Genomic DNA, 27,101 nt, shown 5'->3' with positions numbered 1-27,101 from the left:
TTTGCCCAGTCCCACTGACCAGGCATGGCACACCTACCTTGCGGCCTATCTGGTGACTAATTAGCCCCTACCTCGTATAGCATTAACTCTGCCCCAGCCCTACCGGCTCCAGATATTATTTCTCTTTCCCAGGCCACCGGGCCAGGCTTGCAGCTTCTCTGCTCCTACCCTATTGATTTGATTTGTGACTGGCACTGTCCCATTCATGCTAGTCTGGTATGCATGTGACTCACTGCCCCAACCCTATTACTCTTCTATGTAACAGTTTCTGTCTCCCCTCCTTGGATTGGAATGATATTGGCTCTGCCCCGGTACTCCAGCTCTGGCTGGTGAATGAGTACCCGTGTTCCCCTTAGCCTGATATACAAGTGTTTTTCGCTAGCCATACTGACCTGCCATGCAGCTTGCACAGCCCCAGCCCCTCTGACCTGCGGTGACATGCTCTGACTCTACCCTACCTGCTGCCCAAATGACTAACTCCACCTCAGTACCAATCACCTTGCACGTAAAGTGATTTTCCTAAAACCTAGCCACATAGCAGGCAACTTCCTTTGGATCAGTAGTACTGACCTTGCATGTGAATAACTTTATCCACGTATATGGCTGCATTGTGACTGACTCTGATCCAGCTACACTAACACGGCATGTGACTAGCTCTGCCCAACCCTACTGAACTGCCTGCTTGTGACTCTGCCCCAGCTCTATTGGCCTGCCATAAGACTGGCTCTACCTCAGCACTACTGACCTGCCGCGCTATTTACTGCTCTCTCCCACCCCCAGCGGCTGTGCAGGTGACTGGCCTGCCATATGAATGCCCCTGACTCTCACTCCGATTAGCCGACTTGCCAGATCTGTCCCGTGATTGACTGTTACCCAGCACTGCCTGCTGTGTGACTGACTCTATCCCAGGCTTAAAGACACAACACGTTAGTAATCTCCAGCCCCGTGGACGCTCCATGGGACTGTTTCTTCTCCAGCCTCACTGAACTGTCCCGTGATTGACTGTTACCCAGCACTGCCTCCCCGCCGTGCGACTGACTCCTTCCCAGGTTTAATGACACACCGCGTGTGTGTAATCTCCAGCCTCGTGGACCGTCCATGCCGGCTCTGCTTCAGAACCACTGACCTGGCATGAGACTGGCTATTTCCCTCCGCGGCAGATCTGACATATGACACTCTATGGTGAAACCACGATCACCAGCCCTGGGACTGACTGCCCCGGTCTCTAGTGTGTCCCGTCACCACTTACCTTGCATCTGACGGGCAAAAGAGAGCTAGGACGTTAGGAGGGATAAACGAGTTTAACTAGTAGTTATTCATATAAAGCAATTATATTTTTAAGAAGTCAGACGTGTGTAATAAAATGTAAACATTAGATGAATGACTATAGAATGTTTGTCGGGGAGGGGGTAATTTAACGGTGGAACTACTTTTATAATCTGTGTTCACCCACAGTATAAAGTCACTGCTTAATCCTTGGAAATATGGTTGATTTTTGTGGACGAGAGGAATGAAATCTCGCCGCCATGTAATTAAGGGTTTTCACTGAAGCCATAATGACATTTCAATACCGGCTAAAGACTTTGAAACCATTATGTTCATATATCTATCTACATAAATATATATGTATATATATATATATGTGTGTGTGTGTGTGTATATATATATATATATATATATATATATATATATATATATATATATATATATATAAATATATGTGTGTGTGTGTGTGTGTGTATAGAGATATTAATTTCCATGTAAGAAATATTAAATCAATTGAAATGTCCCAAAGTATTAATCATTGCCACTTCCATCAAGCTCCCATGGTTCTGTTCCAGGTTTCACCTACACCCCTGTGTGCTTACTTGATGAAAAAAACTGCTTATGAATTTCAAAGCTACAGACCTGCCTCTGAGATCAGCCCAATAAGAGCTGTCAGGGGAGGCTCTGAGCTCACTTTTACACATCACTTCACAGTTACATTTAGCAGGCAGGCACGCCGGAGTCGCTCGCACACTGAATGAGTGGATTTCTGTGGAATATCGCCCTTTGCCGGAGATGCGCGCCTGACTCCCCGCACGCAGCAAGGGAGATGTTTTCCTAGCAGCACTTTGGTCTCGCGGCGGAGGGACCTGCGCGCGCGGGCCGTGGCACCTGCTCCGTCCGCGTCGGAAGGCATGCACACAGTGCAACCTCAAGGGCTTTGCAATATGCGCATCTGTGTGAAGTGCGCCTTCTGAAACCATTTGTTACTGGCTGCTTCCAGAGGCGCTGCCGACCTTGCAGAGGCGATCACTGGCGGAGTAAGTACGCTTTCCAAAGGATTTGCTCTATGTATTGTCTGCGCTGGAGTGGTTGATCCCCGGATTTCTTTAGACGGGGCCGGGAGGGGTGGGTGATTGATGGTTGTATTGACAATTGATTATTTCAGGGAATTTCTGGCTGTGGTAGGGAACGCGTGCCGCTCTTGCGGCTGGAGTGGTTGGGGGTGTGTGGGGAGTATGAGTTGTGTGCCCAGGTGTGGGTGCCCTGCAGTGGGTAACCCATGCCCCGAGTTTTTCTATTTAGAACAATAAGTCTGACAACGACATCATCGTGGTGAAGAGATGCACACAGGCGCTCATGCACCGAAACGGATTGCAGTTCTCATGCTGAGAACACAAATCCCCCACAAGCCGGCTATGTAAATCACTGGAGGGAGTAAGAGGTCCGCGGGAAGGAAGACAGCGATCTCCAGGCGAAAACAAAAAACCTGTATGATTTATACCTGCTGCCTGACAGGGTACTCGGAGAAGAAAGTAAGTGCGCGGGGGCTTGGACTGCGGAGGAGCCCGGAGCTGTGATTGCAGTAAAGCAGCGGATAAGAGCTCCTAAGTCCCCGGCTTGGCACGGAGCGAGCCTTTTCACAGAAGTTGCTTCTCTAATTGACTGAATAGGAAATGCGCCCATGTGAAACTTGCAAAGGGAGAAATGCCGTTATCTCACGGCTGTTAGCCGCCTGATTTCCACGCCAAGCCTGGGACGGCGTTCCACCCACAAAGCCGGTTGTTCGTGAGCATCCACCTGCCAGGCTCTCATGCTCCGATCACGGATCTGTGGGTGGGGAGGGGGGAGGACCCGCTGCACATATGGGTGAGCGGGGCTGTCAGCCGAGCTCCTCGCTGGACGGTGCCACCTCCACAGACGCACAGTGTGTGCTGAATTATCGAACACGGGGGTCAGCTTGAGCTTAGCCGCTCGAGAATCGGCGCTATGTCATTTGGAGGGATACTGATGCGAAATGAGAGGCTCGCTTCATAGCAAATGCCAGGAGAAACTCGCCTGTGCTGACGAACAATCTCCCCCTGTTGCGTGACAATTGCATGATGCTGAGTGTGTACATAGAAACAAAAGTCCTATTTTGTGGACGTTACATGGGGCTGAAAGAGCACCTTGCGGACTGCGTTTTGTGATGGCATTTACGTTTGCAGCCTGTGGAATGTTGGCACGTCTGGGAGACGTGTTACTCGGTCGCAGGTACACAGCACACATGAACTGCTAAGAGACATTCTCGTGGTGTGACACTCACCCAAGCCGGCAACTAATGCACATCTGACACTGCACGTCCACCAAGCTCACTTTAGCACCAGCAGCAGATGCTTTCGGGGTAATGAATTGTACAACATGCAATAGCATGCTCTCGTGTGACATTTCAAGCACACAGTGGGAACAGCTGCACAATTCTAGTTAAATTGCCTACGTCCCGATTCGAAGTCTTTAAGACCCATTTATATCTCAGGACATCTTCTCACGTGGCGTGAACCTGTCTGGAAGATTTACTTTGCCACAAATTGATATGGGTACGTGTCATTTCTCACCTTGTGATCAAATGATAAAAAACATTTGAAGGATCATCTTGGCGCATTGTTTAACCACACCGTCTCCGTTCTAGCTACAATTAAGGTTAAATGTGCGTTGGGATCCTTGACTTACAGGTCCAACTAGACCAGTGATTATTCTTCAGGCACTTCCTAGGTTGCCGGAATCCCCAGTGACAGCGATAAGGTATGTCATGGCATTGCTTGATAAAAGAGGTAGCCAAAGTCACCTTACTTGCATCTATATTGCTGTGTGAACTGCAAAGGCGCAGGGATGCCTGCACGCTGGGCAATTTTCCTACCAAAAAATTCCTATCAACACATCTTTTCCACAAAGGGCCGTTCCTGTTAGAAATGCACCATTTTAGAAGTGTTTCATACTCTCAAGATATTTCTAATGATTGGGGCTCGTTAAATTGGTCATCATTATGGTGTCTAACTCAAAGCACTGTAGAGGATTGAACAGTGTGTACTAGGTAGTGTTCTGGCACTGTTGAGAGTTTCTGAGGGAGCTTGGATCTGCCAGGTTTCACTCAGTGGAACAGGATTCAGCCTAGGATGGTTTAAAATGCATTTTCAAGCTGGGACCAAAAAGGGTAGTACATTAATGCAAACGGTTCAGGGGTTAGGGTGTTTTGCTAATAGAAGGGTAGCCTCTGATTATTGTGTGAGTGTCCCATGGAGAGACCAGGTACCTAAAGCTGAATTGTACATCACCTCATTGACAGTAGCGCAAGGGGATATGGTTGTCGTCGTGCTGTGGAAGATAAATTGATAAAAGTTTTTTTTTTTTTAGTTGGCATCACACAGCCCCATCAATCATCCACTCACCTCACTTCAAAAGTGTAATGATATTCACAAAACCTGATCTGGATCAAGCAGAAATCTGCAATGATATTTCAATATTCAATTAATCAGCTTCCTTTGTAAATCTAATGACCAACAAAATCAGTATATTAATTATATATATATAGATATATAATAATTACATGTTGAAAAAAATCCTTATATCTCTTTGTAGATTGTCTTTGCATGTGGCCCCTGGAGGCCAAATCCAGGACCTTAGTGTGAGCAAACGAAGCATTGCTTCGTACATAGAGCTGATATTTTACTACTCGAGGTGAATCTGCCTGTGACAATGCTGAGGTTCAAATCTGCGCGGAAACGACCCAGGGTAACCTAATTTAGGAGATTTTGAAACAAATAACTACATTTAAGAAATTCTGTAACAAAAAAAAACAACTTTCATCCAGAGAGCATGTAGCTACGGAACCTAGTGTATTACAATGTAATATTGTGCCGCCTGTAAAATCTGTGCTGAAGTAATACAGTTGTCTATCTAGGAAGGTATTCTTAATTTATCTTGCCAACAAATAGCCAACAACATTTCAAAGCATTACTTATTTTTTGCGTTGTGTACTTCGTGCAGACGCAAGGTCTCTATGTTGATTTCTGAGAAATATTCAGCAGGTATTTTTTAGACTCGGCTCTCTTATTTAGTAATGAACGACACATAAGCAGGACCTGGAATGAAGGAGCTTTTGTTGAGAGATGTTAACATGGGATTCACGTAGACATCGTGTATCAATCAAAACTGATAAATAGCAAAATAAAATAGCAAGGTGCACACATCATGAACCTTAAGCCACAGAGTGACGATAATTAAGCATGAAGGTGGCCTGAAATTGTATTATGCAAGGTGCGCTTACAGACGTGTGCTCAATATACTCTTCTGTGTCAGCAATTCCACTACCATAATGCAGTGGTTGGATGGTGATTAAAGTGTTAATTCGGACATTTTCCAATCCAGGTGACCGTGTGTCTTAGCACAGACTTCATGCCGTTGTTTTGTCATATATTGAACCCATAAGTGAAGCAAATGAAATGCTGCCTCCAGCCCCTCTCTGAACATTCCTTGACACTGCATGCACTAAGGTCTCTTTTATCTGATAGGTTTATTGAGTGGATCCAAGCAAAAGGCAAGAACATAATAAGTTGTTGTCAGATAGTGCTAAGTTCTTCAGTTTTTAAGTGCTCTAAATAGCAGTCATCATTGGTATCCATTTAATTGTTACTCCGCCTACTGACTTGGAAGGATAGAACCCTGAGTTGGCTCTGCCATGGTTTGAACTCGTTTTGTGCAGTTCGCACAAAAGTCAGCAGGGGGTGCTCAATTGACTGAGCCACCTTGATGTCTGATACTGGAGAGACCTGAACTGCTTCTTCAAAAATCTAATGTGCACTCATGTGGGCAATGGAGGCTGGTGTTGAAATCCTAGGGCCACTCCTGCGCCCTCTGTCACTTTCCACAGCTCCCTGAGGTTAAATGAGGCAGACGCGGGTGAGGCTTCAAGAGAGAGAGAAAGCGAAGTAGAGAGGTGGAAGGTAGAGAGACAGAGAGGGAGGGAGAAGAGAGCAGGATGGGAAAAGGAGTGAGAGAGAATAAATGGGAAGAGAGAGTTTTTGTGAGGAGATGAAGAGGCCGGGCTGGTTTAATTATTTTTACCAGGGCTGCCTTTGGTTCCTTAGTCCGGCCCTGGGCGTTATGTATTTCTAAAAGACTTGACTAGCCAAATTAGTGCTAGTTTTAACTAATCCAAAGGAGACTTTAAAAATGTTAAGGAATGACTAGGCAAAGGGACTGAAAACCTGAGGAAAGTTGTAGGTTCCAATCCTGTTTAGTCGTAGGGGAACCGGAAATCAACTTTCCATTCTACTGTGTTCATAGTAGTCAGATATGGAACGAGAAAGAAGGCCAGCTGATGCACCTTGAATGAATTTTACATGTACTAAAAGGTTCATTTCTCAACAGGTGAATACTGGCTGTGCATATGTTCTAAACATGGGGCTTAAACGTATGCAGCCCAATTAGTCCTGAAATCAAATTCTTATTTTGAAGCCCTGTGGTAAAGACATTTTGGTACATGTGTATAAATGAAACGTTCCCTGGATAAAGGAAAACAACACATTATTCTGTGCATGCCACTAAAAGAGACTTCCGCAGTTAACACCTCAGTTCTGCAATGTGTAGACGCATGTGTCATTGTCTGTCCGAAGCTCAGGCTCATCCCAGATAGTTGATATTATGAAAGTGATGTACATTTACGGTTGTTTCTACCACCTTTTAATCATCGGATGGTGAATGTCAGTTATTTCTCTTTTCACCCTGAGAACACCACTCCCATGGACATTTCACTGTCTTCAGTGTTTGCTTTCCGTACTTATTAGGGGATCAACATCAGGCCTTACATTCATTTCCTCAGTGAGATTTGCATTCTCATGACAACTTTGCGGTACCTGCCATCTGAGTAGATTTAACTTTAACAACCACCATTTTCTTTTTACCGCCTTCTTATAAACATTCCTCTCTCCATATTCACTGGCAGGTTTTCCACGTTGCTTGGAAAATTAGTTCCCTTTGTATTAGGCACTCTATATGCATTGGTGAAAAAGTATGAAGGAGCATATATGTTTCTTACAACGGCGCATGAAGCAAAGTTTAAAGTAAGAAGTATGCTTTGTACACATATTAGCTATTTTCTTCAAAATTTGAGTAGGCATCAAAATCCTACTTATTTTCTAGTGCTTTAAGAGTGTAAATTGCGAAACTACCCTCTATTTAAATACTGTTTCTTAATAGTATTATTATTAATTCCGTTTCTAATACTGCTGCTGTTAGCATGTGCATGTCAGTTGAGGGGCTCGCGCTTTCAAAGATCACACAACGTTTTCTGAACATTTATTTGTGAAGCACACATAAGCAGCTCTTTAAACTGTTTTGGTCCTCTTCACTGGTCATTTAAGTTTTAGTGATACGCTACCATCTTACGACACGTCATGAAGTATGATATGAACAATAGAGCATTAATACAACTGAAAGGTGTCAATTGGTAGGAGTAACAAATGAACAGACGATGCTCATTTCAATATCAGATTCCTGCTCATCACCTACAAAGGCATCTACAACACAGAGGCAAAATACAGCGAAGGCAGGCTATCCCTCCCCTTGCACTTACTAGCTGGAGATGAATGCTGAAGCACACATGGAAGCCCTTGGCAGTATGTTCGTGCTCTACAAATACCCATAGCATAATACTTATCTGATGCTGTTGCACAGTCATGCATCCTTACGAAGATTCCCATTGAATGTATATATATTCAAAGCTTAACTTAAATAGAGTTATGTAAACCAGCCACACACTCGGGGATTTCCTTGAAACTTCTGACTATACCCTGGTCTCCTTGCTTATTGTCTTACTACCAAGCGGTTCACTTCTTCGGCTCAAGTGTTTCCTCCAGTGAGCGCTATATAACAGGAGGCTAGTGAGACCCTGAGTGTATGGCTCCTACAGATGCAGCATTTTGTGGAATGTTCAGAAATGTAATATTAACACAAAAGCTCAGGACTGAGCCTTTGCATACATTTGGATCAGTAGAAAGTGCAGGTTCAGAGTCCTGGGAAGTCTGGGGTTCAGCAGGTCAGACAGGCTCTCTGATATTTTGTAGTAAGAAGCTGCTTTGCGACTTTATGTGTCATTTGGGTGGTCTACTTCTTTCCCTTTTGTGGATCGTTAGAGAATGACCTTTCTAGAGCACTCGAAGCCCGTTAGAAGTATTTCTTGTTCAGTTCATCGGCACAACTAATTCCATTTTTCCTTTTTTTAAACTGGAATGGAATCTGAGGTTCACTGTAGAACTCAAAGAGAGAAAAAAAAAGAGGAAAAAAAATCTTACATTCTTGGACCGAATCTATAGGCTATTCCTGACACAACTCCAAATTTTCAAGTGAACTGTTTTTGAAGCTACTTGGTAACGCGAATACAGCAAACTATATCATATTTTCTACCTGTTTGGCCCAGTTGCTCAATATCTGATCGTATCTTCACGCTGCGCGTGGCTGAAATGTGTTCGAGTAAATATGTGGGGCTCTGGTGTTAGAGCAAGCGCCTCAGAGATTCTGTTTCCCGTACCGCGTCGCTAAGATGAGAAAATGAGTTCGGCCTGAAAGCTACCAAGAGGTCAAAACAGAAATGAGTTCAGAAGAAGCCATTTAGTTTATAGTGTCATACATTGCATTTTACTCATGAGAGCTACATCTTAAAAAAAAGTCTCCTCACAAATTACTGCTGTTCTGTAAGGCTAGCAGTGAAGCCCCAGGGCGAGAGTACAGCCACGTGTCGTCTGAGACCCCCTTATCATGTCTTTAAGTGTGAATCGCAGCCAATCCACTCTCACACCGTGACCTTGGGCAAATCGCTTGTCCTCCACGAGGGAATATCCCTCCTTTGCTGTTTTTTCCCTACTTCCTGACTGCAGCATGCCTAATTCAAAAGTAATTGCTGCTCTGTTGTAAACCAGATGTGGCTGTATATTTGCATATTCATTAGGTGGACGTACAGCAAATACGGTGCAATACAAATTAAAAATAAAAATTGCATCTGCATGACAAAGCTCTATATTGATTTGCTTTTGACAGTGGTATTCAAAGAGGGACTTCCTTGGCCCACTTCTACCCAGTAAATAAAAGGTTTACAATTGTGGGCAAGTTTCAGAGTTTAGTTATTGCAGATGTTATATTATTACAGACCTTCACAAGAGATACTCGGGAAAGGACATTTTATTGTAGGGGTGCGGATGTGACGATCATATTGTAGTGACAGATCACTTCTCAAATTGTTAGAACAGGCCCGGCGAATCCAATCTAAAATAAAATGCTGTTTGCAAAACTAGGAAAGCACAATGCGCTCAAAGAAACAGCTTCACGAAGTGCTTAGTGGCGGAGACAGACGTATGCCATAAAAAGTGCATGTGCTGAATTATGTGCATGACTCAGAAAAGAAAACAAAAGTGTATGCCATGAGAAGTGCGTGCATTGATCTATGTGCATGGTCCAGAAAAAAACACATGCTTCTGTCATAAAAAGGTGCATGTGCTGGCTTATGTGCGTGATCCAGGAAAGAATATACAGACTTATCCCATAAAAAGGTGCATGTGCCGACTTATGTGCGTGATCCAGGAAATAATATACAGACTTATGCCATAAAAAGGTGCATGTGCCGACTTATGTGCGTGATCCAGGAAATAATATACAGACTTATGCCATAAAAAAGGTGCGTGTGCTGACTCATGTGCGTGATCCTGAAAAGAATATACAGACTTATACCATAAAAAGGTGCGTGTGCATTCTTATGTGCGTGATCCAGGAAAGAATATACAAACGTATGCCATAAAAAGTTCATATGCTGATTTATGTGCGTGATCCAGAAAATAAAATAAAGACTCATGCCATAAAAAGCTGCATGTGCTGACGTGCTTGAGCCAGAAAAAATAAAAGTGAAATGTTTGCATGTCAGTAGTCTGCTATGACCCTGATTACAAGTAATGCAGAGAATGAAAGCATGCGTTAATTTGGTTCCATACAATTAGGACACGTTTGCTTTTTTTCTCACTCTTTTTGACAGCTATGGGAGAATCATACACGATTTTTCCAGTTGGTAGTTCACATGAGGCTTTTGCTGCAGCAGCAGAGGAGCCTCATTCTGTGTTTTTATTGCAGCAGAAGCAGAACGCAGTGATAGCCCCTGTTCGAAAAAATATTCCCCTTCCCAGCTCCCCCCTCGCCCTTCCTTATGCCCACCCAACCACAAGCCCAGACATACTTTTACCATCTGCCAAGAGCAAATGCTAAACGTATGTGGTAAGATTTCACGGACTATGGGATTCCATGTGGTTTTATGACAGGGAAATTTGGCCTTGGATGGGAATTCCCCATTCCGCGTGGCTTTACTTATAACTGCACCATAATGAGACGACTTTACTGAGCGGAAACTGTCAAGTCAGTGTGGTTTTACCAAGAATCCAGTACAGTACAGCTTAGAATCAGGTCTCCATGTTCATCTTGTGCACACTACAGTCATATAGTTCGCACCTGTACATTTCAAGTGCTCATGGATGAGTGGGAAGGAATCGTCCAGAGCACAGACACAGGAACCCATTGCGCGGTTCCCCTACAGCAGTGGAGCGAGAAGATGTGATCACACTGATGGAGTTCTGCAGACATCGTAATTCTCCAATCTTCAAAAATGTGCAATTTTTGCTTCTCCAAAAAAAGTGCAACTGGGTGTAATTTCTGCTAATTGAAAAGCTTTGCTGGATGTTTCTGTGTGAGAATTTCCTCATAAAAAATAGGTGTTGTAGCTGTTTTCTTATGCTCGTTTTGCTAAATCATTGACAATTTCATGGGACGGAGAAAATTTCACTCAGCAGTAAAGATTTGAACTAATTTCGTACATATCTAGATTACAATCACAAGGTACTGAATTTCAGGGCATCTACACGTGTAGAATTTCATTTCCCATAATCTTCGAAACACCAAAGGTACATCTTAAGGATCTGGCCTAGGTTGCTCAGGAAGAAGGTTGTAGTGCACCAATCAATCAAATGATATCAAGAAGTGCAGAAGAAGAAGCAGAATGCCTGAGAAAAATACCTGTTTTGACAGAATATCAGTACATTTTCTAAATGTCTTTTCGCCTTGCATTTACATATTATAGCATCAAGTACGCTACAAGAATAAACAGATAAGAACATTGGTGTAAATCACAGTTCTACCTCAGTACCGTGCGTCTACGGCTTGCTTATTTTGCAAGTCAAATATACTAGAGAAATGAAGAAAGGTACATCAAATAACAAAAATTATGATATATGCACATTTAAAAAAAAATCCTTTGTGAAATAGAATTAAATCGTCCAAATGGATTAAATGGGGTCGATATAAACTTGTGACTGAATGAATGACAGTGGTACTACAAGGTATTCTAATAGCAGGTTCCTTTCTTAAACATCATTGTGTGGTTCTGGGAAAAGTATGTTGTCTCCTTTACCATCAACTTCACTACCAGTCACAAATGGGGCTCATATTCCTTTTAAATAAGAGGTAGATATAGTAATCATGTTTCAAAGACTAAGAAGGGTCAGATTATGCACATAACCTCAAGGGTAACAGGCCTTTGTGCCTGATTTGCACTTTATGAGCAATCTGTCTTCGAAGAAGTGGTCTCAGCTGTTTGTGTGTCCGCTCTGTGTATTCTGCAGTGGAAAGAGTGTATTTTCTCATTTGCATTGGACATGATCAGCGGCAGATTATGGAATGTTTTGCAGAAGTGCATCCATGCAAATTGGCCAAAGAGAGAGCTCCTAATAGTGTACAATGTGAAAATAGTGCACATGCAGTGCACAACTTTAAAGCATGCCTTGAGAGCTGACACAGGGGTTCACCGTCACTCTATAGGGGCAACCCACAGAAGACCATGTGCAGGTCTCTTAGACCCCTTAGTCTGTATTTTTTCAGAGGCGGCTCCTCCGCTCTGGCGGAGGAGTGTCACCCCCACCGCCAGCAGCAACAGTTGCAAAACTTGCAAAATAAAGCAATAATACACCATGTTTATTATTGTTTTATCTTTCAAGGCGGCTGGGCCAAGAGGGATGACAGGCATGGAGGGGGATTGGTGTGCATGCCGCTCAGTGCACATATGTGTGTGGCCGGCCGCCTCTGGACAGCCAAGCACACATGCGCACTGAGATCTCTCCAACCTGAGCTGCGTTGCCAGGTTAAAGAACGCAGGCACAGGTTCCCAATCTGTCTCGGAGCGCAAAATTAGGGTGCTCAGGCCAATCCTAATGCTGCTCTCATGCTGCCAGCAGTATGAGAGCAGCGTTAGAGCAGCGTTAGGATTGGTTACAGGGCAGTCTAGGAGTCTGAGCCTTGTGGAGCCAGAAAAGCGGTGATTCAGATACATCTATGTTTTCTAATTTTGTATTTTGTTTTGACCTTTCCTCCACCCTGCGCCTCCCTGTCACTTTACCCCACCGCCAGCCGCTACTGTATTTTTTACAAGGAAAACCTGTCTCTAGATCCCTGATTGGGACCTTAGAGACTGACAGAAGTGTGGGTACACTTAGAGACAGCATCTACTATTTTGCACGTCTTGAGGGCCTTTGTCAGTGTGGCCACCTTTACAGACGCACCAAGCATTGTGTAAGCTTCCACATTGTGCTTCTGTTCTGTACTGTCTCTCGTGCATGTACTAATTCAGAGAGATAGTGCATGATGTGAACTGGCAGCTCCTTTTTCATTAAGGGCATGTCTCATCGATGAGAAGTGTGGGCGCTCTCTAATGCAAGCCACGTTGCCCAACCCCTGTAATCTGAGCCCAGGAGCATACCATTGTTTTTGTCGTCAGTTTATCTGAGACCAGATGCATTTCCCTTTCGCTTCATCTGGGATATGCCACATTAGGAATCACGGGGCTGACACTTTTCACATTTGAGCAGAAAAGCAGGAGCAGGATTATGTTCTTGCCATTAAAAGTTTGTAATAAAGAGAAAATTAAATTATGTGCCGCTAAATTTATTTGACGAGCTTGAGCGGTGAAGAAAAGCCATCGTTGGGTAGATTCAGTGCTATTTTATTTACACTATGCTATTTAGATTTCAGTAAGGTTATACTTCAAAATGATCCATGTCTGGTTATAATAATTATTTGCATCTGAAGAGCCGGTGCCGGCGGCTGCGTCTTTTCGTACCTGGCACCAAAAACCTGGAACATCTCCCCCTCATATTAAAGCTTCCTGCACGACCCTCGACGTCCGAAAGAAACTGAAATCCTGCTCTTCCAGGCCCCGGATAGGACAGCTTTCCTTTCTCTAAGCACCATCATATCCGCCAGGTGAGTCGTGCGCTCGAAGTGTAAAAATAACATAACGTGTCACGCCTGCTCCTTGGTGGTGTTGTAGAAACAGGCACTTCCTAATTAGCTATTGCATCGAAGGCGATCATGCATATCTGCACAACTTTCTGTTCATATTTCGAAGAAACTGTGTGTGCAGCGATTTAAAACATGTATATTGTTTCATGTGACGTTTTATGACTGCATGATGTTTTATGGATACACTACTTTATTGAAAAGAAACATCAGCTTGACTTGTTATTCTATTCAGTTTGTAAGTCACTAGAGACAACTCTGTTCAAGGTGTGCACTTTACAAGACTACTCATCCACTCTTTGTCTTGATTGTGAACTATTGAAGTGTGGCACATCTGGGGACAGTCATTTGCGAGTCTCAGTCCTGAAACTGCACTGCATGGAAGGGTGGTCAAGTGCACCCTCATTTTATTAGCAAGTATTGGGCCTGGTCTTCATTAAGGTGCACTGGTAGTTGGAGTTCTCCTCCTGAGATATATTTCCTATTTAGAGATTTTGCACACTTTTAGCCACCATTCTTATTTACAAAAGTAAACTTACATTTTCTTTGTATAAACTTAGTATTTTGGGATATTCTCAAACTGCGAGTTTAATTTTACTAATTGTATAACTGCAAAGGCCCCGCATATAAAATGATAGACCTGTCCCATTTTTATATGTCCCGGGCTCTCCGGCCGACTGTGGACTCTCCAAAGGCGAAAAAATACAATTAGTTTAATTAAACTCGCAGTTTGTGAATACTAAACAATAGTAAACTTACACAAGAGTATAAGCTTACCTTTTTTGAATGAGGCCCACTGTATGGAACTTTTGTTCAATATATTGAATTAAAACTACATTGTACTTCATTAACTGGGATTTTTATTAGCAAAGTTACAATCCTAGAGGTAAATCAGGCCCCTTTGCAGAGTGGTAAGAATATGTAAAATTCAACAAATACACAAAACAGGTATTTATTCATACATGCATCCTACCATAAAGGTACATTTTCTCAGTCAATGAATCCCAACAAAGGCATTTTATTAATTGCTGTTGTTTGTTATCTTAATCCTGGCTTTCTCCAACACTGGTAGGCCCAGATTGAGAGGGCCTAGTGCCTCCTTGTGCCACATTAGCTTTTTTTTTTTTTTTTTTTTAGTGCAGTGCAGCCCCACTTTTCTTGTGCCCCCTTAGCACCTCCCTAGCCCCACCATGTGTGCGTTTTATTTAAAACTTGTGTACGATGAGCAGGGTAGGGGGCAATCACATCAGAATTTATGACGCTATTGATGTACTGTTCATGGTTAGTGCCTTCATTTTGGCGCTAACCTTGAACAGTACATAGAAGCCCATTATAAATAATGGTGTGCCCCCTTTTAAACCTGCTCTGAGCAGGCGCTAAAAATTGTAAAAAAATGGGGCAAATAAATCTTTTAGATTTCTTTGTGCCATTTTTTTGCCCCAACTAATGGTGGAACACCACCCTTGCATACATTATGCCTGGCATAATATGGCTCAAGGGGTTACAAAGTGGCACATTTGTTTTTGGACTTGTTGGGCCACATTAGCATAAAAAAAGATGCTAATGTGGTGCAAAGCGGCACTAGGTCCTCTTAAACGCGGGCCTTAAAGTGAAGACATTACTTATTACTGTAATGTTTCCTTTTAATATTTCTTGATTTTCAGGAATTTTAATATCATTTTTTAAAAACCGTGTAAAAACTGAGCAATTGCTTGCCACATTAACGAAAAGCCAATCTACGTAGATTAGAACAAACTAAAAATTAAATTTACTGATTAATTAAAAAAGGAGCCTTTTTAGGAAGGCACGGAAAGAGGCTTTTAGACAGCATCCTAAAAAATGTCAACCATACCAGATACCCTAAGGAATGCGGAACGTCCATATGTTGTTCACGAAACTGTGACAGGGTTTCACATATTTAAATGTTTTCGGAAAAGTAGCTTGGAGCTGATTTTTTTTCGCTACAAGCAGGATGCCAGATAAAAAAATAACAACTTTCTGGCAAAGAGTACCAGGATTCTTCCATTTGATGCACAGGTATAAACATGTTTGGTGTAAAGGAAGGACGGATATTACCTCCTTTATTTATTATTTAAGGGCATTACAAGTAGATTCATACAGTCTTATATATTTTGTAACTCCTGATCACCTTCGTGTTGGTTTTAATTAAGTCATTATTGTTAACTAGATGTGTGTGAGTCAGCAAGGTAATGGAGAGCCGAGCTAAAGCCAAGCCAGGGTTCAGTCCGAGCTCTAATAGTCAAAACACGAGCTAGTAACATATTAGACAAGCATATTGGGCAGCAAAACACAAAACAAAGAAGTCTCATATTTCAAAAAAGGTTCAATTGTAATATGGGAGTGTTTCAATTCAGTACATTACTTTATATAACTGAACTGAGAGTCATTTGCAAGAAGTATTAATTTCTCAGGATGAATTAAAAAACATTCATGACACCCCGTGTCTAGGGGTGGACAGTGAACTCCACTCGGCATGTGGAATTTGCAGAGTTTTTCCCACTCTGCGCTCCGTTTAGAGCGTGGAGTTCCATGGAGCGGAGTTTTTTTACCCATTCACACTCACCAACGTTAAATTGGTGAGCGCGAGCAAGGAAAATCTTACTCAGACCACCTTGCAGCGAGATTTTTCAACGCAGTTGGTCACTACCACTTACATTGAAAAACCTTCCGTTCGCATTGATGAAGGTGTCGCTTGTGTAAAAAATCTACTTGAGTGGCAGAAAAGAAGCAGCACCCTATGCGCTGCGCGTGGTGCCATGCGCGCTGATTTGTCATCACGGAACAAACACCCGGCACAAAAAATCAGCCTGAGCGGCATGACCTAACACACTCCACCACTTGTGGAACTATGCATAGCGCAGCTGACGTTTTTGGTCACTTCACGGAGTTACACGTAGTGGAACTCCACGTACTCTGCCCAGACCAACCTGTGTCCCTCCCCGACGATTGTGTCAGTAGTGAACCAAATGCAAGTCAGGTGCCACCTGCCTCTTATATGGAGCTCAGTTGTAGGAAAGTGGCTTATTAGTAGGTTGAGGTATGCACCTTCAGCTAGTGATCCTTACACAACCCTTGGTAGCTTGACAATGAGCAGTCAGGCTTAACTCAAGAGACAGGCAAGTGAAAAACATTTAATATCACCAAAACAATAAATAAATAAAATACACCATGCAATAAAAATGGAATACTAATTCATTAAAATAGACAATATTTGTATCTTTGAAATTACACACACACATATATATATATATGGTACTTGTCCTACTGTGGACAGGATGTCCGTCACATAAGTGACAGAGTATTACATCTGCCAAGATGGTGATCAGGACCTAAGTGTTTTATTTATATAGATAGATAGATAGATAGATAGATAGATAGATAGATAGATAGATAGATAGATAGATAGATAGACAGAAAGAAAGAAATCATTTAATATCACTAAAACAATAAATAAATAAAATACACCATGCAGCAAAAATTGAATACTAATTCATTAAAATAGACAATATTTTTATCTTTATAATTATGTATGTGTGTATGGACTTTTAGGTGGCAAGGGCATTTTAAGGGTTGAGATTTGGTATGGGTTTTTGAGTGGCAGAATTTTTTTTATGGTATAGGGTGGTTATGGGTTTCTGGGTGGCAAGGTTTTAAGATATCTATCTATCTATCTATCTATCTATCTATCTATCTATCTCTTTATATATATATATATATAAATATATATATATATTTATATAGATGTATATTACCTACTGGCAGTCACCAATAGGTAGTTATAGTTAGGACTATGTTTCCATAGAAAAAGCATTTTTTTACTTTCCTATATCTTTGGCACTATTTGACAATTCTTCACTAAAAAAAAAAAAAAAAAAAACTAGCCTGGTGATTCATGTGGCGCACGGGAAGGTTCCCTGGTGAGCCACCAGTGAAGGCAGAAAAAAAGAGGTCACAGAAAATGTTGTGTTTCCCAAGTTAATTCTTGTAGGACCTGTCAACACATCTACAGCCCGAACCACTGGACGGAATTACACCAAATTTGGCAGTAAGTTAGCTGCCAATACGCAGATTGTGCATTTTGTTATTTGGTGTAAATCTGTTCAGTGGTTTAGGTGATTTTTGAGAGCAAATAAATTTGTATATCTCTAGTCGCGATTAATCCCAATATGTGCACATTTTCACGCATATGCATGCAAAAAAAGTGTTGCAATTGGCTGACCGACTAGAAAGTTGTGATTTACATTTTATTTCATGTGACACGGTACCCTGGGGTGAAAATTTCAATTTAAAGTGGTATAAGGGTCAGGTTTAAGGTACCATGACCCCAGGGGTGTGGTATAGGTGTTATTTAGGGGCAAATTATAGGTTTAATATAATTTTGTGCCATGGCGCGCAATGTACACAAACGTTCATGAATTTTCATGAATTTCCATGATTTATTTGCAAACTATTCACGATTATGGAAAAAGTTGAAAGAAAAACCACAGACTCATTCACTTGCTAATGCATTCACTCATACATGCACTCGGAGGCTCATGCGCCTGCTCACACAATCACTCAAACACTCATGCACCCACTCAGACCCACTCATAGACTCACACACCCACTTTCAGACCCAATCAAACACTCATGCACCCACTCATGCATCCACTCACAGTGACAGGCCCTGTGGCCAACCTGCACTGTGCATGGCCAAAGGCCATGTGTGGCTTGGTGTTGGGTGGTTATTAGGGCTTCGCTGCAAGATCTGGCTGTGGCGGGGTTGGAATAATGTATAGTAATTAATATTTATTTACTTTAAAAACTCCATAGAAATTCACTGAAACCCCAAAGGTTACAGGGACATTATAGTAAGATTCTAAATGTACTCGTACAAAACCATAGAAATTCAGCAGTTAACGTTAGAGTTCTTTCCAGTAACTATATCTCGCGCCCTAAGGTAACTATAACTTGCATCTTCACCATGCACAGCTAATTACTCCACATATTATGTAATTGATGAGATCTTGTGTGGTATCTTTAATATCACTGCAATGTTTGCAATAACATTATTGAAAAGAAAAGTGTGCGTGGCAAGGGCGCAAGTTATATGCATCCCTAGATATCAATATTTGTCCCCCCATTTTTCCCCGCTTCACGAATCACCCTGAAACTTTTGAGACAGCAGCTGAACTAGTTGGCATGCTAATATAAATAATTCTTGAAGATTCGTCAAAGGGTGTCAAAGGTATTAGCAAAACAAAAACACTTTGACTATGGGAAAAGTTGGAGCTGGTCCCCACTGGCTATCACAAGAAGATATATATACCTACACATGAATACTACAAAGTACTCGTGCTCAGAAGATGAAGGTGCAAAAATGATTTTTTTTTTCCCACAGCCTCAAAGGCGCATTCCAGCCAAGCTGGGCCTTGGTCACATAACGTTCACTTACAGAGTTGCCTGGATATAGGCAAATAAATGTAGACATTGAAGAAATACCCTGTGTTAAAACACTGGTCGGCTGCTATCTTAGAAGGGAGCTGAACATAATGAAAATAGATCAAGTTCAAAACAATAATGTATTATGAAATCTCATAAGCAAAACTGGCAACTTAAATTAAATAGCATCAAGATTCATCATTGATTGAAGTATCTGAGTAGAACAAACCAGCTTGTCATGTAATTCAAAATTACCCAAAGTGGACCTCATAAGAGTTCCAAGGAGAAATATGTTACTTGAGCAAACAGGGAGAGTACACAAAAATGATATTGAGACTTGTGCTTCCAAGTTTCATTGTGTGCAACCAAATATGTGAACGCATTAATAGTATTGCTGGAGTGGGCTCAAATACCTTGGGTGCTTTAATGCGCCTGACAGGAGCAACAAGTGGGTTAAATGATAACCTAATAGAGCCCATGAGGGTTACATCACTTACCACACCACAGCTGTAACAGAGTTTCAGACACTCCTCTACAAACATTCAGGCATAAAATACAGTATTTAACACGTGGAGCCCAAGAGGGCAAATTTTAACCCTACAAAGCCTGTTATAAATATATACCATAGTAGGCATCATAAAGCTGGAGACTCACCTAAAGTCTCTGTAACATTTTGCATATATGTGCAGTTGAAACAGATGTTCCTAAGTGTGATCAAAGTTATGAAAAAAACTTGAATATCTTCTAAATCAAGACCCAGCAGCCCTCACCCCATTGTAGTCACCCTTCCAGCAGGATGCCATAGTGTCTCAGAGAGATAGGAGATAATACATAAAACAAAATAGAAAGCAAAACTGAAGACAAAACTGACCATAATCTCCAGGAGAGAGGGACCCAACAGTTGTGGCCTCTCTAACACAAAAGTAGCTCACCAATTCAGGACACTAGTTGCCATAGCGTCTTCACAACATTATATTCCCAAATGTATCACATAACTAAGGATCAAACCAAAGCTTGTAGTAAAACAGATATTATCTTATATGTGCATTGTGAGGACTGGTGATCAAAGAAAAGGGGAGGGAACCTTCCACCGGAGATCAAGCAGGGATGTAGGGATGTCCCTTCCTTTCCTCCTGTAAAGAAGAAGACAGACACATATATTAGGGAAAGGACACCTGGAGAGAAACAGAGTACATATTTTCAGATCACATAGCTGCATATACCAGTCCCCAAGATGTACACTTAATTCCTCTTTTCTATTTCACCCTACTGGAGTTTCGCTTCAAGGTCAATTATATACCTGGATTCCAGGAGTCTCAGATTAAAATCACGATTACCATCACAACATGGGTGTGCGGCCTAATCTATTATAAAGAACATCAACTTATTCTTATCATTATAGTTCATCTCAGTAAAATGGCGTGCCATTGGGTACTAGGGATCCTAATTGTTGATGTCACACCTGTGCTCTAGAACTCTCTTTTTAGTTGAATGCATGGTGCTGCCTACATAATATTTCTTGCTTGGGCAGTGTACGGCAATATATTCAGAGCTACATTGTGTATTCAGTTTTGGGCTTACTGGCCCTACAGGCTTTACATTTCTTGCATGGAAAGAACCTTGCCTAAATTGGTGTTCACGTTTGCTCTTTCACCTTGTGAGTGAGAGTACTTTTGTAGATTTATATGAAGATTTTTTGACTGACTGCTCTTTCATTCTGTGCTCTCCACCCTGAAGCAAGAGGTCCTGGAATTACGGAAAGCTCTTTACAAATATATATATATTCAAATGGATGTATAGGATAGCTACACGAGGGACAGAAAAAGAGGTCAGTTAACCTGTATTTGTGGAAGTGGCTGGGAGGGAACTGCTGTTATATGTGTCACAGTGTACTTCATATGAGTGAACAATGTTTTGTGTCTGCATCCATTGTGGAATTACAGATCACTAGTATCATCATAATCAGCACACAAACTCTGTTACTGGTATCAACATGAGAAACAGTATACTCTGTGATGGTGAATGTTATATAGTTCAACATGTTATGGGACTAATAGTCTCTTTTTGTTGGCTACGATCTACTATCCAATAGGAATGCATTTGAACTTGGTTAAAAACTGTAAACTGACACAAAAATTGTTTGATGCCAGCATTGAGAAAGTCAAGAATGGCAAAACACATCTTCTTGGTGATAATAGGAGCTGTTTTGATCCCGCTGAGTGCTTCTATTCCCTCAGGGATGCTTGGATATATATATATATATATATATATATATATATATATATGTATATATATATATGTGTGTGTGTGTGTGTGTGTGTGTGTATCGAAATGTTTGAAGTGGCCCGCAAACCTTTTAGTGTGTGAATTCAAGTCAGAGTGCCCCCGGAGTCAAAATGGGAGAATTGAAACTCAAATGTGATCTGACTTGATTTCCAGAACTGGGCACCACATAAAACGGAGGCAAGTGGTGGAATACGAGATGAACCTACATTATAGCAGCTTCGGACTAACTTTTGCAGATGTTGAATAAGGTTTCATTTTTCTATGAACAGAGACTAAGGCCCATATTTATACTTTTTTAGCACCGCATTTGCGTCATTTTTTGATGCAAAAGGAGTGCAAACTTACAAAATACAATTTGTTTTTTGTAAGTGTGCACAGCTTTTGGCTCAATAAGTGGCGCAAAGTCAGCACTAAAAAAGTATAAATATGGGCCTAAGTATTAAAAATGCCATGATGAAAGTATTTTACTATTGATTTGACACACATGTGAGGGATTTTATGTTTGCGTTCTGCTTCAGTTTAAAAAGGCTGATTATACAGCTGAAATGTGTCCTGAAGTGCAGAGGCCTAGGCTGCTTCAGTAAATAAATGACATTTCGTCTAAATAGAGTACCGGTTTTCTTTGTATTTAGAAGGGCAAGTGGGTTCATATATAAAAAGAGAGAGAGAGATTATACTTACCCCTTACATTTTTACCACACACATGCCTTTACCATCAATGCCTTTACAATGAAGTAGTAAAGGCATGCATGGTAAAGACACATGCGTGGTAAAAGTTTTTGTGGTAAAGGCATGCATGGTAAAGATGCACATGTTAAAATGACAGCATTGTAAAGGAATGTATGGTAATGGCATGCATGGTTCTATCATTCAACAATTCAGTACCCATTATAGTGTGGTGATACACTTTTACTTTAATGACTTGATTGAGTGAGTTGTTTTTGCAGTTCCCAGTGATTCCCTATTCCTGTAAGAAGACATATGCGAACAACTGTGGCTCACTGTGTAACTTACTATCATATGCTGAACTCATGATAGGGGTTGAATGTTGCCCAGAGCATTGCAGATTCCTACCGTCTTGCCAACATATTGTCATTAGTGCACTAATCTAAATCACGCATTAACATGTAATGTGGTGTGGCAGAGAAGGACAGCTTTCCATCAAAGTTTTTTGGACCTAATTTCTTCTATTATTCCAGCTTGGATTTTATATTTTATCATTCATTCATTTAATCCCATAAATGTCTTTTTCCTATTCAATATGTACACTTTGAAAAAGGAGCAATATAACAGCAGCTCTCAGTGGGAAATTACCTAAAGGGCTTTTTCTCTATAGAATGTTAGTAAGTGGCAGAAAGGTTTGCCGATTCTTTTCTCTAAATGCTCTAAAGTTGCCGTAAAGTGCCACTCAGACACTATTCATAAATAAGTCAACATAGGCATACATAAAGTGAAGCACATTGTTTTGTGAAAGTGAAAATGTAAAGCAGAATCAAACATATGATTATTAAAATGATAACATAACCATTATAATTAATTTACATTTAAAATGGCAAGACTGGATTATATTTGACTTCCCCACAGGTGTTTCTAAATGAAGCTTTGGAGCTACATTGATTGAATTGTGACCATATCCTGATTACAGTAGATATTGTAAGCCAGGGGTCACTGTGTTTGCTGAAAGTAATGGAACAGATACGTTTATATATTAATTGTGTCAATAGAATATCTTAATTTGCAAGCCATGGCAACTTTAGGCACACTAAATTATGCAAAAGTTTGATATTAATCATAAATGAACACCTTATCTGCGTGTGCACTGGTCAGTGGTGTGCAGTAGTATATGCTTTAAGATGTTAGTTGTGATGTGACAATTTATTCTTAGTGCCATAATTTACCAAGTGAGCTTTGTTTGTTTGACCAATGAAGCACTCCATGTAAATTGTGATTTGTTTTCATTACTTTGCTAGATATACATCAATGTATATACAGTCAAAATATGAGAAGTCAAACACATTTGTTAATGGAACAATACATATCTGTACTAAAACTCCATGACACATAGTGGAGTCCGTGGTAACTGTGAAATCCATTCACAAGTTCTTAATAGCAACCAGAGATTTGCACTACCTAAACACATCCAAGTAATGCAGGAGTGGCTCGCAGCACTTTGTAGGGGCGGGGTGGCACGTGCTGGGGGGGAATTAATAATAAAAAAAAATCTTACCTTTATTGCCGCTGCCTCCAGCACCAAGCCACTCCTCTGCTGCAGCTAGCTGTAGGCACAGGCTCCCATCCTGCCATACGGCCAATCCAAACGCTACTGCCATGCTGCTGGCAGCATGACAGCAGTGTTCTGATTGGCCGGAGCACCCAGCCAGAGTATTCCCAGGCAGACTGAGAGCCTGTGCCTTCTTTCTCCAACCCAGTGCCGGGTTGGAGAGAGCTTAGTGAGCATGTGTGTATGGCCGGCCCCAGACAGTCGGCCAAACATACAAGTGCAATGAGGGGGGGCTGCTGAGCACTCCCCCCTCCGTTCCCGTCATTGCACATGGCCCGCCCCTTTTACCACAAATTTATAATAAATGTAGTTTATTATTGTTTTATAGTAAAAGGTTTGCTGCTGCTGGCGGGGTGGGGGCAGGGCAAAATGTGATTTTTAACTTTCAAATCATAACCCCTGTTAAATCCCTGACTATCTAAGTTAACTCTGCCCGGACATCATTAACCCTGGGGATTTAGAATTATTAATCCTGGCATTCGGGGGATTCATAATAGGACCCCCTTGGTAAGCTATGAAACTACAGAAACATATAAACAATAAATATTTTAAATAATGTCACATATGGGCTCCATGTTTCACATTAGCCTGAGGATTGCTTCTATTGTTATAGAAAGAAATTTTTTTTTTTTTGCAATAATTACTCCACTTATTCAGTTCAAAATTGTACAGTGAATCTACACCACTTATTCAAATCAAGTGTATGCATATAGAAGAAATGCATGGAGATATATTCAAAATGTTCTTCACACAGGACTCTGGAAACGACTTTTGGTTAATTACAGCTTTGTTTTTTTTAAACAATATACTGTCCAACTCAGGTATGAGTTTAAGTGCAGCTCCTCTGTTCAAATAGCTTCTCCAGACCAGCAATGCAAAAGATATATTTTTCTGGTATAAAAATGAATTATTTTATATGATGTTAGACGTTCTGCTTACAGTTATATAAACATATAAACAAACTTTCAAACATCAGCTAATTACAATCAATAAATATAGGCAGTTCAATCAATTAAAATGTTGTCTGATCTATTTAATTCATATTTAAAGACTCAAATAGTTTTATTTACGTTGTAAGGCCACTTTGTGAGTACAGCAGCATCAATGCATGTTTTATTACTCTTATGTTTTGATAGTTAAACAAAGACTTCAAATATTTGTTACTGATCTGCGTGCTGCACTCAACAAATAAAACAACACTGAACTTTCATTCCTCATACTGTTGACCAATAGACCCCACTTACAGCCTCAGTAGCCAAATTTTCTGGTCTAAATTTCACAATTAACTTGGCAGTTAGAACTTGAGTAAAGCACTGTAAAATATGTTTATTATGGCCCTAGTGGACAGTACTACAACACCCTCAACATGCTTTCCTTTCACAGATTTAGTTTTTTTGCAGTGCTCAGATTCCATATTTTATCCCAAATGAGAAGTAATACTAGTATTTCCATAGCTTGGGATTCCCATTGTATTAGAAAATGTTTCAGTTTGTTACTGGTGAGATCACTTACATTATGTTCATAATATGTAGTTCTTCTAGTCTGCAAACACCCATTATCAATTAGAATGAGGCCTTAACATTGAGAATCTAGATCTCAATATTACTAAATAAAAGTGACAAATGACTCCTATGGACCTCATTTTCAAGCACAGACCTTGAAGTGAGGTGTTATTATTGTATATAAAGTGGGATTCCAAATGTGTGCATTTAATTGATAGCATTTTTTAGTAAGATAGGAGCAGATACACAAGACCATTCAATAACAGTTGAAGTGATTTTAGGTACTTATGGACTTAAATAAAATGCCCGTATCAGCTTAGTGACCAGAAACAGAGTTGTGAAATATATTTAGGCTGCCACCATTTGTTATTCCTTTGAAGTTTAATATAGTTTGCTGCTTCAGCTATTTTTTTCCTGTGTGTCACTATAATACAGTATCTAGTTTCTCATGCCCTCTGTTCCAACTAACTGATGCACTTTTCTAGTTTTTGAAATGACTACAAGTTTTGTTATTTAGAATATTGCTTTTTAGATGCTTACATCACCATACACTTTCCAGTTATAGTTGACCGTTACTGTACAACAGGCATCCTACCTAAAAAGAACGTGCTGCTAGTGTAACATGGTAAACCCAAAGGCCCTTATGTCAGCCTGACTTCCATAGATCTAAGGAAACAAATACTCTTAGAAGATTTGCTATATAAAATGCAAAGTGTAACGAGACCAGGCCACTTCTTTTTTTGAACATATTATATCTTGGAATATACTGTGAATGAAGTGAGTGGAGTGTTTTTTGCTGAATTTCATGGGGTCTTGCCCTCTATATTGGCATGTTTGTTCAAGCAATAACATTCCTGGACTCTGATCCCAAAGCAACCATAATAAGCTTGTGATGCAAACATATTGATTCATTATATCCCATACTCTTCCCGGTTGTAGTTGCTTTGAGAGGAAACAACCAATTAGAACACTTTTTCAGATGCTCTGCGAGGGGACCGGGGGCCGAGACTAAATTTCTCGGACCTCCTTGCGGCAGGAAGCTGTCCCTGCCACTTTCTTCGTGCCCAGAGGCGCTTATTACCATACTCTCTCCCCCGCTGCATGGTCGCTCTGCGAGGGGACCGGGGGCCGAGACTACTTTTCCCTGACCTCCTTGCAGCAGGAAGCCGCCCCTGCTTCTTTCTTCGCACCCAGAGACGCTTATTAACAGACTCTTTGTCCCACTGCGCAGGACGCTCTATGAGGGGACGGGGCCGAGACTCCATTTCCCTGACCTCCCAGTGGCAGGAAGCCACCCCTGCCACTTTCTGTGCACCCAGAGGCTCTTATTATCAGACTCCCTGCCCCGCTGTGCGGGACGCTCTGCGAGGTGCCCGGGGTCCGAGACTACATTTCCTTGACCTCCTTGCGGCAGGAAGCCGCCCCTGCCACTTTCTTCACACAGAGGCGCTTATTACCAGACTCTCTGCCCCACTGTGCGCAGGTGCGCCCGGGCCAAGCCCCTGGCCAAGGGCAGGCCTGTCCTTGGTCTGTCAGTGGCTGGAAGAAGCTGGGCTGGGCCACCCCCCTTGATTTTAAATTAATATGGTTTCCTTTTACTTTTTCCTTTGTTTTGTTTTCTTTTTCTTTTTAAAATTTAGTGTCACTAATTAACGGTGTACAGGAATGGGCAAGAGGAAATCCTATGATAAAAATTCGGGGCTGGGTGGGGCAAAGAAAAAGTTCCCTAGACATTCCGCTGAGAATTGTACCTTGACTGAAATTGACAATTTAATTGAGGCAGTCGAAAGTCTACCTGCTCTGAAAATCAAAGTCACTGATGGGGAGGGGGAGGTGGGTGGGGCTAAGGCTCCTGGTAAAGGTATCAAAACCTATTTTTAAAAAGTTGTTCTACAGCACAAGGTCCCTAAAGTTAGTAGGGGAATTCACTCTAGAAATCATTCGGAGGAGGGGCCTGTCACAACCTT

General features: G+C 41.4%; 1 protein-coding gene across 3 annotated transcripts in view; it reads left to right on the top strand.

Moving 5' to 3' along the window:
- The first annotated feature begins 1,852 nt into the window (after positions 1-1,852).
- The window catches only part of CDH8 (cadherin 8), a 1,003,344-nt gene continuing 978,095 nt past the window's right edge, over positions 1,853-27,101 (top strand). Inside the window, exon 1 of one of the 3 annotated variants that reach the window (XM_069217048.1) lies at positions 1,853-2,306. The gene's annotated coding sequence lies outside the window, so the exon portion shown is untranslated. Of the gene's footprint in view, positions 2,307-2,589; positions 4,048-27,101 lie in introns of those variants that run through there. The other 2 variants (XM_069217049.1, XM_069217050.1) reach the window with 2 other exon arrangements.

This window comes from Pleurodeles waltl, chromosome 12 (assembly GCF_031143425.1).
Source record: "Pleurodeles waltl isolate 20211129_DDA chromosome 12, aPleWal1.hap1.20221129, whole genome shotgun sequence".
NCBI lineage: Eukaryota > Metazoa > Chordata > Amphibia > Caudata > Salamandridae > Pleurodeles > Pleurodeles waltl.
The sequence above is the reverse complement of the archived record's forward strand: the minus strand, read 5'-3'. Positions and strand labels throughout refer to the sequence as shown.